Source organism: Empidonax traillii, unplaced genomic scaffold (genome assembly GCF_003031625.1).
Source record: "Empidonax traillii isolate 1590-97213 ecotype Southwest subspecies unplaced genomic scaffold, ASM303162v1 scaffold98:size2021230, whole genome shotgun sequence".
In the NCBI taxonomy this organism is placed as follows: domain Eukaryota; kingdom Metazoa; phylum Chordata; class Aves; order Passeriformes; family Tyrannidae; genus Empidonax; species Empidonax traillii.
Genome location: NW_020955291.1, coordinates 299,387 through 313,338, shown reverse-complemented (window position 1 = coordinate 313,338; position 13,952 = coordinate 299,387). Strand labels below are relative to the sequence as shown.

Below are 13,952 nucleotides of genomic sequence, written 5' to 3'. Positions count from 1 at the left end.
CCACCCTAACAAAACAAAACAACCCCTAAACCACAAACAAAATGAAAAAAAAAATAATCAACATAAGCCCCCTCTAAATAAAAGCAGAATAATAGAAAGTAATGTCTGCAGAATACACATTTCAAGTAACTACAGCTTATAGTAGATGTAACTGCTTAAGATCAATATTTAGTACTGAATAACTTGGTAATCTTTCAGCAATCCCTTTTGCTGGGTACCTCTGGCATCATCCACTGTCCTACTCAGTCACACAGGCATCCCAGGATGCCTCTGATCATGCACACACTACTACTCTCCTCTCTTAGGATTCTAGGCTGCCACCTCTCCAAACCTGAGCCCTTCCCCTCTTCTCCCAGATCCCAAGCCTCTGTGAGTCCCACACATTCCTCCGTACTGCCAGTCCCCTCTCTTGTTTTGCCCAGCCATCAGACAGAGGATGTAGACTGAGGCACATAAGTCAAGCACCTGCTCACTCACTACGCTGTGGGCAAAGCGATAAATACACCTGCTGAGCTTCTCACAGAAGTCCTATCCTTAGGGCAGGCACTAGCGTTTTTACATGGTTCACAGCTCAAGGTCGTTAAGACACTATACATATAAAATGCGTTGAAACTAAACAACAGAATCAGACATTACTGGTGAAGGGATGGAAAATCAACACACTCTTTAGACAACAAAACTCAGTAGTTGAGTGTTCATTTGATCCAATGTTGTTTCAGATCACCTGACAGCACATCAGAGTATGGAAGTAACAGAAATTTGCACCTCGTTTACTTGTCACACATCAAGGCCAAAAGGGGTCTCAGTGGATGGAAATGAAGGACACTAATAAAGCCAGGCTTCTCACACTGTCTGACCTTATCTGCTGGTGAGAGGCACGTTTGCAAATTGCCTTGAAGTTGCCAGCTAATCAATCCAGTAAAACAGGCTTTTTTTATTACCCACGTTAAGAGTTCAACTTTGCCTTACAGCATATAAATGGTTGTAAAGCCAGTTTTTCTCCTCAGTGCCAGAAGAAGAAAGTAAATGTGCTTCAAGGCGTGGGCTGAGAGCCATCTCTAAGCAAGAGAGGCCATTACACAATTCTGGGTGAGTGCACGTGGCAGCTGAGGATATTGACATGCACAGGACTGATCCAGTGCTGTGACAATCCACACAACTGAGGTGATACCTCTGGGAACACTTATATCAGAGTTTCTGCAACATTAGGCCTACAATTCACTTTTGCAGAGAAAGTTATAAGGATAAGCAGGTTATCTTGGGCTTAAAAGTAATTTTACTTAATTAAATAAACTAAGCTCTTTAGTCCCTAAAGGGAGTCTACAAGAAATATGGAGAGAGACTTTTTATAAGAGCATGTAGTGACAGGACAAGGAGGAATGGTTTTAAGCTGAGAGAGGGTAGATTCAGATAAGATATTAGGACAATATTCTTTATTGCGAGGGTGATGAGGCACCAGTGGCATAGGTTGACCTAAGAAGTTGTGGATGTTGCACTCCTGAAAGTGCTCAAGGCAAGGTTGGATGGGGCTTTGAGCAACCTGGTCTAACGGAAGGTGTCCCTGCCCAAAGCACAGGGGTTGGAGCTCAATGTTCTTTAACATCCCTTCCAATCCAAACCATTCAATGATTCTATGATAAGTAGCAGAGGAGATTAAATCAAATTTGGTGTTTATGTTAATGTCTTGTGTTCATATTAATGTGTTCTGCTTATAACTACCTAGGAGATAGAAGGCAGAGGGACGAACATGGGACAAAAATTAAAGCTACAATGTTGGACTCTTGGTAGATCAAGCAACATTCAGATTTATTTTCTTCCTACCCATTTTCCACAGCTCATAATTGTCTTTGTCTGCTTGCTTTGACACCCAAGAGAGAAATTTTAAGCCAGTTGTTTTGCACGGGGAAAGATTTACTTCCTGGGTAATCAGGAAAAAACAAACAAACAAAACAAAACCCCAAAACCAAAACAAACAAATAAGCAAAAAAAACCCACAAAAACCAACCAACCAAAGATGATCGTAGCACTCAACATGACACTACCCCAAATCAGTCTAACAGCCCACACTGGTTAACAAGTAACAGAGGTTGTAACTGATAAGAGCAACAAAATCTCCCTCTCTTGAGAGTACTCAATGGCAGAGCTAACTTCAAACCTCAACACATCAGATTTTAAAGGATCACCTTTAAGACCACAGTTCAATTCATTAACTACTCTCTGCAGATTCTGTTGAAAAAGTATATTATCCTTCAAAACTCCTTTTAATAAAGGGTCAGAGTCCTCTTTCCTAAGCTAAAGAAAATGGGTAAGACATTATGAGTAAGGTCGGTTTCCTATATAAAACAATCACAACTCATTTACAATCCTTTTGCTCCAAAGAAGATGGAGGGTTGTTTTTAAAAAACATTTTTTATATCATGTTTGCAGAATCAAAAAGTCAACACAAATAATAGTAAGTTATTCTAGTGATGAATTACCTTTATTAGGATCATAGAATTATTTAGATTGCAAAAGACCCCTAAGATCATTGAGTTCAACCATTAATCCACGACTGAAAAGTCCACAAGTAGACCATGTCCTTCAGCGCCATATCTACACATCTTTTAAGCACCTCCAGGGATGTGACTCCACAACTTCCCTGGACAGCCTGTTCCAAAGTTTGACAATGCTCTTGGTGAAAAAATGTTTCTAATATCGAGGAATGAGTAGGTCTGTTCTGAATATGCCCAGCTCCATATTTCACTGCATCACTGCTTGATTACCAAAAGCCTTTGATAGCTCGCAAGTCAGATAAATCTATTTAGAAACTAAGTATAGTTGGATAAGGGTACTTACTATAAAAACAAATGTAACACTATCTCAGTGGCAATACATCATAGCATGTAATAAACAGGGTTTACCCAGTTTACCACATATTTTAAACAACTGTGTAATTGTGTTCGGTTCATACTGACAAGGAGAAGTAACTGTGATGTTGCAAGCCTATGCAACCAGCTGCAACAAAAGTATGATGCCCCCAATTCACTTCAGGGAGCTACGACTCGATACACACAGCACTGGCTAGAAGCATAATGCTGTTGGCCAATTCAGTGCCCTGTAATTGAATAGTAACAGGACATTCACATACTCCATCAGTTATTTGACCAAAGGTAACACATATCAGGACATGAATGAATTCAAAGATTAAATATTTATCTGAAAAACAGTAAAGTCGTATCTGCTCAGAAAAGTCATAAGACAAAAAAAAAAAAAAAAAAACCAAAACACAACCAATCCACAACCTTTCCCATTATTAAACACTGTATCACTTCCTAGTTACCAAAAAACCACTGTGTTACCCTTAATCCCAGAAACCTTTCAGCTCCCAAGTGCCAAATCACCAGCTTCCTTCAGATGGTTATCTTTTTCTCCAGGTGTGCATTTTCAATATGAATAGGAAGCACACATAACCAAAGCTGGAGAATAAACTTAAAAACCATTTAATTTAATGAACAGAAAGCTACAATTAAGACAGCTGCTTTACTACAAGAGTATTGCTGGGGAGTTCAGCTTTACTACAAGAGTATATGCTGAAATATGTCAGGGAATTTTGGTTTCTTGCCACATCATTACTGTTCCCTGACTGGTATGGTCCCACAGAAATTCCCACAGCTTGTGAAACTTTCTGGCAACCACTTCAAAGAACTACTGGCTTGCTAAAGTCAAACAAATCTGAAAGCAAGAAGAATAAAAACCCTCCATCATGGCTGGAGATATAAAACCCTACACTTATGTGCAATCTTATTAAAATCCACTGCTAATTTGATATACTCAAAGTACAGTATCACAAGTATTTTGACAGATGAGGAGTTGCCTAATATTTAAAAATCTGATTTTTCTCAATGATACCTCAAATTGCCTGTACATTTGGAGTAAACTGGAAAATATTGATTCCCCCCAAACCATTCTCCACCATTATAAAGTGCAAACAAATATTTGTAATTATGTCACTGGCTTTCAACATTTTAAGAAACAGCCATCAAATGCTGTATACTTTGATGAGCAGCTACTCCTGTCTTGTTCTACTATTGTGTTTTTAAAGTAGTTTTATTGAATATATGGACAATTTAAGTTTAACTAGGTAGTCAAATTCACGGCACGATTAAATTCTTAATGACTTTTTCAGACACCATGCAAAATAAATTATAATTACAGAATCGCACTGTGAAGACAGAAAGGTTTATGATCATTAAAAAACTGGGATCTTTATGTAAAATATTCCCAAAAGACATGATCTCTTTTTTAAGTGACTATTAACAGAACAAGATGATTTTGAGAGTATCTTATGCTCTACCCAATGAGTTTCTATCAAGTGAAAATTGTGACATCTCTTTTAGGCATCTGAGAAAGTCACAGCTGAAAGTGGCAGTGGGCAGAACAGAGACCAAAACTGCACCTGGGCTTACCCTAGCACTCATAGATGGATGGTTCTAATAAATAACTGCCTTAATTCACGAATGGAGAGAATCAAGACTGAAAATTGAGTCAGGCATAGGCAAGGGTGGAAACCTTAATCAAACAACAGTAGTCTAGATGGTGCTACCAGAAAGATGAAACTATCAGAGTTTAATAATTTTATCTCCTTAAAGTCTTCTGACAAGTAACACAATCCACTGACACACTGAACCTAAAAATAAGATACCAGGGACATGATAAAATATAACCTGTGCTCACTAGGTTGCTCAAAGATGCCTTTCTTTCCTGTAATAAACATGGACTGACATATTCTGAAACAACAATGTGAAGATAAGGTAAGCTGTACTTTAGCATGCACTAGCTGATCTTCAACTTGACCAAAGTACAATCTGCTTTATCTACAGGCTAGAGATTTTTTAATGCGTTATTTAGAATATCAGCAACACATTCAAGAAGTTACATTCTTAAGATAAACAACTAGCACTGAAGCAACCACAGCAATCAAAAAAATCTTGCACACGCTTAACTTCAGGTACATGTCCACATTTGCCAGTAATCAAAACCTGTGCCTCTGTCTACACCATTATTGTTTCAGGAGTGCAGTCCCTCTCCATCTATGCAAGAACATGAAAAAAAAAATAGTAAAATCTCAAAAAGTAGCAAAAGCATTTTTACTGGTAAAGACACAGAAAGAGCAGTCAGCTGCACATACATCCAATATCTTGGACAAAAATCTTAAGCTTTAAAAAAGAACACATCAAAACTGAGTGGAATAGCAGAGATCAGACCTCTGCATACTCAGACCAATCACTGGGGAACACCCTTGTTGAACAATAGGATCCATATTCACAACACTGTAGGCAAAACAACACAAGAACAACACTACAGTGTGAAATCCCACATGTATACAAGTCACAGCTCGGGCTCCCAGCTTTGATTCATAAAATGCGTCATTCCACAGAGCATAACTGTATCATGTAACTTGCTAGGGAAATAGCCATGGTTACTCATCACAGTTTGGTGTTATGAACCGCTTGCTTTCCATAACACTACACATACCAGATTAAAATCTGTCTGGGGGTGGAGGGAGAGGGCAGCAGGAAATCAATGAACAAGATGTCAAATCTTAACTACTTTCATACTTTAAAGTACAAACAAAACAGCATTTGACTTAGTAGTGAAATACTTCACTGTTGATTTCAGCTGCTTACAGCTGCTCTTTCTCTTAAGCTATTTTTTAAAGTCTTGTTTAGGTTAAAAAAAAAAAAAGATCTCCTTAATAACATAAATGATAAATTACTTAGAAAGAAAATGAGCTTTTTGGTTCTTAAAATACAAAATCTTATAAGGTGGCTTTAGTTTGTGCACATGGCATGTTTTACTTGGTCTTTAAAACATTGTTGAGGCACACACCTACTGGTATTTTTCAGAATCACTAAAATTAGAACTGCCAATAAACCATTGGAACTGCATTTGCCAACTACAGAGGCTGAAGCATTTTATGATTTCACACAAATTTTACCATTATTTCTCTTTCAGAAAATATAAGAGTGAGGCATATTTTGTCTTGTCCATCTTATTATTTCAGAAATTAAACCTTTCAGCTTGTTTGAAAACTTATGTGAACTAGAAGAGTACACAATTAGTTTTATATTACATTACAGCAGAAGAACCAAGAGTTGAAATCACTTTCTGTACATTCAGGTTTTCTTCTTCTTGCAGAGAATTTAAAAACACACTGATTTTATTTTCACCTTGAATAATGAAAAACCTCTTGAATCCCTTGTAAAATTTTACCACCCACTATGATAACATGCATGTATAGGTTTTAATTCCAGATTGGCTTTTGCTTCATTTTTCATGAATTTCTATGAGCAACATTACTAAAGGTTAGTGGTAAATTTCTAAAAACAAATACAAGAGAACCATATGACTGTTAAATTACTACCTCAATACTATACGGTATTGATTAAGAATAATTATTTAACCAATTTCAGAGTGCACAGACCACTAGATCAAATCAGTAAGATAAAAGCTAGTTGTTGACAAAGAGTAGGGGGCTCTTACAAGGGTTACTGCATTACCTCTTGAATCATACTAATTGAACTTGTCAATACAAGCAAGCGTGTAACATATTACCTTGGCTACATCTACTGCATCTACTCTGTGATGCAAGTGGAAGTACCTGTTACACTTTTGGCAAAACATCACCTTTCAGAAAGCCCCAAATGCCTTCTGCTAGAAAACATATTAAGATCATTTATCTTGAAGAGCTCCTCTTAGTTCCAAATTCTGACAAACACAGTTTCCTCGGCAGGGTTTTTAGTCACAATTCAAAGCTTGGGCCACTCCCCCCCTCTCTCTCTCTCCCCTTAACATATGTTGCTGTGCTTGTGTATCAAACCTAAACTTGCCAAGAGAGGGAACTGATGAAATTATAGCCAAGATGGCAGATTAACATAGGCCTGTAGCATGCACAAACTTCACAGTTTATGAGATTTCTGTTCTGTTTGTGGAACTGCTTTGCTTGTGTAATATTCTGTAATCTTCATAATGCACAGACATTTGCAAAAGTCTAACAGAGGGAACCTAGTCAGAGAAATCCATCAGATTAGCCCACTCCTAATCATTTTCATTTTAAAAAAGGCAATTAGGATAATGTAATGGTTCAGAAAAAGGGGCCTCCAGCCTGCAGAGATCTACCACATCCCTTACACAGTGATATACTCTTCTGTTAAACCAACGGTGAAGATTCTTGGAAGGAAGAACTACATTTATTAAAAGGAGAGGCGTTGTTATTGGATGAAGACACATGCTGAGATGAGATAGTAAGACAATGTGAGGCAAGAAGGACCTAGAACCATGAAAGTCAAAACCAGAGGAACTCTGAGATCAGTGAAAAGGCAGATACTTTTGTGCTTTATCTTCTCCAATTTTTTTCCTGGAAACTGATTAAAAATTACTTCACATCTTGTTGAGAAGTACCAGATGGATAATCTGTATTCCAAATGTATGCCCAGAGTCCATATTTTGCTTTCACATCTCTAACTTGCAAGCCAAGAGCATGTAGAACTCACCAGATGAACAACAAACCGTACAGCAATGCACTAAGAACCTACAGGGTTTTGAAGCCTCTTGATTCTTTCTGTCCCAGAAGATGGGAAACCTTTGTTGTCATTACTCAAGGTTAGAAATGTAAACAAAAATCTAGCAGACAGGCATGACCAGACTTTAGTATCATTGTGATTTCAGCACAGCTCAAGAAACTGAATTATGTACAGAAGTATCAGTGTTTTCCTTAGGGAGAAGGCTTTTCAAGATTGTGAATGTAGTTTCTCAATAGGAAGAAAAAATAGGACCAAGTAAAGCTTTATAAAGCAATCTATTAGAGAGTGTTTTCTATATTATCTGATTTCGTAGCATTTCATGAAGCATTTTCTTTGCAGGGATATGAAAAGAAGGAGAAGGAACACAAAGTCCCACACTGGTCACGTGACTAAGTTTCATATTACAATGCTAATAATAGAAATAAGAACTCGGTGAGGTTCAGTACATGCTGATTGAAGGCAATAGTATCTTAGGGCATGGGGAGATTAGAATAAATTATCCCAAGGTAAGTCAGGATGAAACTTGCAGCACATTTGTTACTCTACTCCAGCTGCCTGTGTGCCCGCTCTTTCCTCTCAGTAAACACCTCGACAGAAGAATAGCTTACTTCCCATTGATTCACACTTGTCATGAGATAAGACCATACATACCTTCTGATTTTTAGGCCTTGATAACAAGAAAACACTATAGCTCATGAAAAGAACCCAACTCCAAAACAGAAATGCAGGCAGTTTTTAGCTGATACTGACACTTCTCTAGCCTGGAATGACTTGTTGATTGATTTCTATTCAAGTGAGTCATCCCATACTCTAGCCCAAGGCACCCAACTCTCTGGGAGCCTAAGCATCAGAGCTATGGGCTTTTACTACAAGATAGACACTTGTAAGCTGGATTCACTAGTGCTCATCAATGTTGTGCCAAATCCCTCTTCCTGACTAACACCATGCACTCAACACCATAGGAGAAAAATATATATACTGCACTGCTACACATATGTAGCCAGAAGATAAGAGAAACAAATACTACAGACTAATACAAACTAATACAAAGAGAAAGTGAAATAAACAATTTTGCTTAGTATATGCATGCTATGGTTTTGGGAAAACAACTGAAAAATGTTGCTCTTGCACTTTTCCGCTTTAGTGCAAACTTTTCAGTGGATGACTACACAGGGTTGCCTCTGACAGAAACCAGTTCTCAGGTTCAGTTATTAAGATTATGGAATGTGATTCTCATTCAAAAAATGAACAAAAGAGCCGCAACTGAAATCAAACCCATACCACAAGGTTTCTATAGAACTTACAATGAACATTTGCCATACCTAAAACAATGTGATTGGTAACTATGGTTATAGTTACCAGTTAATTACAGTTTACTTTTAACTGATTAATTCTTAATGAACAATTATCCCTATGCCTAGATGCCAGCATGACAAATATTACTTGTGAACACACAAAGTGACAAAATAGAGGAACTGCTCACTGTACCTGCATTTAGTTCACCTTGGAGAATTTAACAGTATAGACTTCCGTGGTCAACACTTTTGGTGTTGTGCCTATGTAAGATTACTCTCTCAGTGTCTATGTAAAGCTATCCTTTACCCATCAGTACAAAAAGTAGGTCACAGCTTCGAAAAGTATGGAAAACCATCTCTGCTACAATACTACTATTAAAAAAGGTCCACCCAGGATCTTTAGAAATTAGTTTATATTTTAGAGTTGGAGTGAATGAAATTCCGTTCAAGGATTGGGTGAAAACAGGATTTATCATGGGATAAGTCATGAACATATGCAAGACGGTGATGTTACTACCACTAGCTTTTTTGTTATTATTTACTGTATTAACCATACTACATCAACAATATAAATTGATAAATTAAGAAGCAATCATGGAGCTTTGCAATTTAATAGCATATCGAGAAAGTTCACTAAACTATAGTTTTATCAGTGTCTTACTTTGTACTACTAGTATTTTGGAAGCATGGATGTACAGAACTAAGTACTGTGCAGTACAACATGCCACTGCAATATTACCCAAACCTATGTTCTGAAATCATTAACTGACTGCCCCAGTCTTAGAATGTGCAAAAAAAAAGGTGATCATGGACACATTAGAAATGCTTAATAAATCACAAGAGATATGACAAGTGTTAAGAGTTCTTCCAGGAATCTACTGCCAGAAATATTAGAGTGTTTAATGAAACAAAATTAATCTTATCACAAGTTAGTTCTTCAAATGAGCTGTTCTGTTAAGTGCCCTTAGAACTATGTGGAATATGACATTTTTTCTTATGAACTAGAAAACAAAAATGTACTCGGTATTCGTCACCAACCTATTAAAACATTTTTGCCACAAGACAGGGCCAGAGAATGTCAGCATCATAAAACTTTAGCATTTGTATTTCATTAGCAAGTTTATCCAGCTGTGGTAATTAAACAGACCTTTCTTCCCCACAGTCCTGTTTGTTAACGGTTTGCCTTATTATCAAACCCATCCAGGTAATAGGGACAATTTGTTTCTTGTTCAGATTAGTTTCAGATAAATTGAGATAAAAAAGAAGTGAAAGTGCAGATCCTCTCCAAAGCTAGGTAAGTATTCTAAACATCTAAATGCACTTTATATAAATAATCTTTCAGTGTATTATTATGCAAAATTAGGACTTCAGCAATATATATATATTACAACTAAAAACTCAGTATTGGATTATCAAAGTAGCAGAACACATATTTAATAGTATGAAGGCACTGATTTGTTCTGATTTCTGCTACAGAGGTACTAGAGCAGGAGCAGTTTGAGAGACAGGCTGTAGAGCCACAAGGGAAGCAACCATCCTAGGAGAGAAAACTGAAAAAAAAAAAAACACACACACACAAAAAAACCCCTGTATCTTTAAAAGAGAGGAAAGCAAGGAGAAACAGAAGGAGAAACTGACTAATTACTTCAGATAGTCTCAGTCAAGAGAGGAAACGGGAAATGTTGCAAGATGAATGGGAATTTTATATCAAAAGAAGTATCATATTTTACTGCTGCTCCATCTGCTCCACACCATCAATGAGTTGTCACACTTCACATATATGGACACATTACATATAATTTAGATCTATTACAGATACAAAAATCTTCAATATATAATGTATCTCCACCGGGCACCAAAAATGCTGAAAAGTAACCGCTGTGGAGCCCTGGCAGCCTTTGTGGTGAGGCAGCTGCTGATACTGTACCACAGACTAGTTAGCTCTGAGCTATTGGCTTCTGGTCTCTCGGCAGACCCCCTCCGCCCAGGCACGGCAGGGGCGCTCTGCGCCCGCAGCGCTCCTCTCCGAAACCCGCCGAGGCACTCGGTGCTCGGACGGGCCCGAAAAAACTCTCAAGCCAGGTGCTTCGACACCAGGTTCCCCTCCGATTTGCGGGGAAAAAAGGTTGTCCAAGGGAAGGAGTCGAACTCGCCCTACAGTAGCAGCCAGCGAAGGCAAGCGCGGGGTTCCACGGGGACGGGACAGGACCGTCCCCGTCCCCCGAGGCCCGACGGTGCCCGATGCCCAGCACACGAAGCGCGGAGGGGAACAGAACACGGAGGGACAACGCGGAGCGGAGCAGCGCCGCGCCCCGAGGCGCCGGCACGGCACGGCACGGCACGGCACGGCACGGCGCGCTGCAGGCTGACACCCAGCCCGGCACCGCCGCGCACCTTCCCGCTCGCTTTCCCCTGCCCCAGCCCCAGCCCCGCCAGCCGCCGGGAGCTGCGCTCGCCCCCGCTCTCCCCCGGGACTGGCCAGGCACCGCCGCGGGGCCAGCTGCCCGCCCGGCTGAGGAGGAGGAGGAAGAAGGTGCGGGGGCGGCCCCGGCGGCACCAGCGCCCCCGCCTCCCCGAGGCGCCCCGGCGGCGCCAACTTTTCCCCGTGCCCCGCGTCGCTGCCGCCGCCTGGCCCGGTACCTGCCGCGCCGCCCCGCGCCGCCGCCGCCGCCCCGCTGCCCCAGGGGGCGCAGAAGGCCGTCACGGCCGTCGCGGCCGCCGCCACCGTGCAGACCGAGGAGAGCAGGTGCGAAGCGCAGGACCACAGAGCCGATCCCGATCCCACTCCAGCCCCTGGCTCCGGCTCCTGCGCCTGAGCTGGGCGGGCGGGGCGCGGCGGGGCGGGGTGCGGCGGGGCGGGCGGGGAGCTCGCCCGCCCGACCGTCCGCGCTCGCCCCCTCGTGGAGGGAGCGACGGGCCGAGCCCCGCCGCCGTCCGTACCCCTGGCGCTGCTCCCCGCTTCGCCTTCACTCGCATCCCTTCCGCACTTTCCGCCTCTTCCGTGAAGGGGAACGGAAGCGGGGTCCCCCCGGGCGGCGGGGCAGGGGGTTATTCCCTCACCCCCTTTTCTCGCCCCGCGGCCACCTGTCTCCGCACGGCCGTGGCGATCCCGGTTCCGCCGGGTTCCTGCCCGCAGCTATTCCCGGGCTGTGCCCGCTGGCAGCAGGGCACGAGGGGTTCTTGTGCCTGGCTCCAGAGGCTGGCACGAGCTTGGCACAGCCTGCCTTCACCGCCTGACGGACTCCGCGAGGGAACGAGGAAGGGGGTGACCAATCGTGCTATCGGGCTTAGTAACGGGGCCGACGCAGAGATGCCAAGTGTCACCGCAGCAAGGAGGAATTTATGGCACAACCCGCCCGCTCGCTCCTCCTGAAGGGAGCTGATCTGACCACCGGCGAGGCCGAGCCTGAGGTCCCCACGGCATGGGGATGCACGTCGTGCCTCCTGCTTCCTTCTCGCCTCCCTCCTCCGCACAGGGCACTAGTGCTTCAGTGCCGTGCGGCGGGATTAGGTCAGGTCTTGCAAGCGGAGTAACTGTGTCAGAGCAACTCTACACCCAGGCTAATTAGCTGAGCCTTTCAGCAGAGCTAATTAGCTGAAGCGAGATACCTCAATGGCCAAGCAATGCTTTCTCCAGTGGCAAAGCCGGTTAAGGACATTTCCAGATGCTTATTCCTACCCTTGTGGCACAGTTGTGCTAATGCGACCTGTAAATGGGACCAGTGAAACAGTCCGGGTAAAAGCATACGGAAAAACTCTCTAAACCTGTGTGAAGCTCGGATGGTGTTTTCCTGATCTGTTTTGGTCCCTGCCCTCAGCCATCTCTGTTAACACAAATGCAGGGGTGGGAGCAGGGAGACGTCTCTGCAAGAGACACACATCCAGAAAAAAACCCACCGAGGTAAGCCAGAAAAAAGCATATTAGACAATTCCTCGGCATGACTGTGTTGTTTCAAATTCCAAATTACCTGTCCAAGCTTAATTTAGGGACCTCTGTCCCTAAATATTACATTGAATAGTATAAATATGCCTGCAGTGAAGATGGGGCTTTCCAAAATGCATCTTAGCTCTTACCAGCTGCTTGATCTTTACTGCTCCTCTACAGAGCCATTCCTCTTTATTCCACGTTGTTGGCTAGCTTGGGGAAAGCAATTTGAAGGCAGCAGCTCTAGTGAAGGCAGGAGAACGGGAGCCAGTTTGTACATATCTACACAATACTGCCTATCTAAATTTGAGTACTGGGAGTAGCACAGCTAAGTCACGCTTTTCCACCAGGGACAATGCACAGGTGACAGTGCTGCTCAGCACAGCTGATTTCCTGCAGGATTCTCTGGACAGTTCTATCTTCTGCTCGTATTCATTAATATCTACCCTGAAAAACAATCTATCCCAAAGAATAGTTTGAGGGAGCCATTTAAAAATCTAATCTTTCTTTGTTCATTTAAGGTACATGGACTTCATCTTCTGCACATTTAAATCCTAATGAAATATTAAAAGTTGACAGTCTTCATTCTAGTTAACTCTTTTTGAGAGTCAAAGTGGGAATAAGTTCACTGGTTAATTCTATAACTTTCCTCCAGAGTGTGAGCTTATTTAACTCCGGAATGAGAGGAGTTCATACAAAAGCACTGCCACTGCCATCCTGAATCAGCCCATTAGGTCAGCGTGTTTCCACCAGAACCTCTCCTAATTAACGAGGATTAGGCTCATACAACATTTTGTATACCATGGAAGGAAGTTAAACTTTCTTTAAACCGATACTCTGCGTTTTCAAAACAAAATACTTTGTAAGCAATAGTCATCACTTCTTCCTTTAGAGGGAATGCAGTAAAACATGCCTCATAACATACAAAAAGTTAACCCATGGCCAAGGGCCAAGGTGCTGCTCCTCATACTCAATGTTACTGCGTCTTGCCCTTCACATGGTCCCATGTAATTCTGCAGGAGCATTAATTTAGAGGTGTGATAGCCAATCTTTTCCAATTACTTATAGTCACGGCCTGATGACTTTTACAGGTTAAGTACGAGAGTATTAGGGGTTTGATTTGGTTGTAGAATTCCTATATTTCCAGCAGGACCAAATTTGTGTAGCAGA

The 13,952-nt window shown here is 41.9% G+C and overlaps 1 protein-coding gene across 1 annotated transcript in view; it reads right to left on the bottom strand.

The window, feature by feature from the left end:
* Positions 1-11,522, bottom strand: part of PTPN3 (protein tyrosine phosphatase, non-receptor type 3) — a 124,723-nt gene extending 113,201 nt beyond the window's left edge. The window contains exon 1 of the mRNA XM_027881872.1: positions 11,498-11,522. The gene's annotated coding sequence lies outside the window, so the exon portion shown is untranslated. The remainder of the gene's footprint in view (positions 1-11,497) is intronic.
* Positions 11,523-13,952: the final 2,430 nt, after the last annotated feature.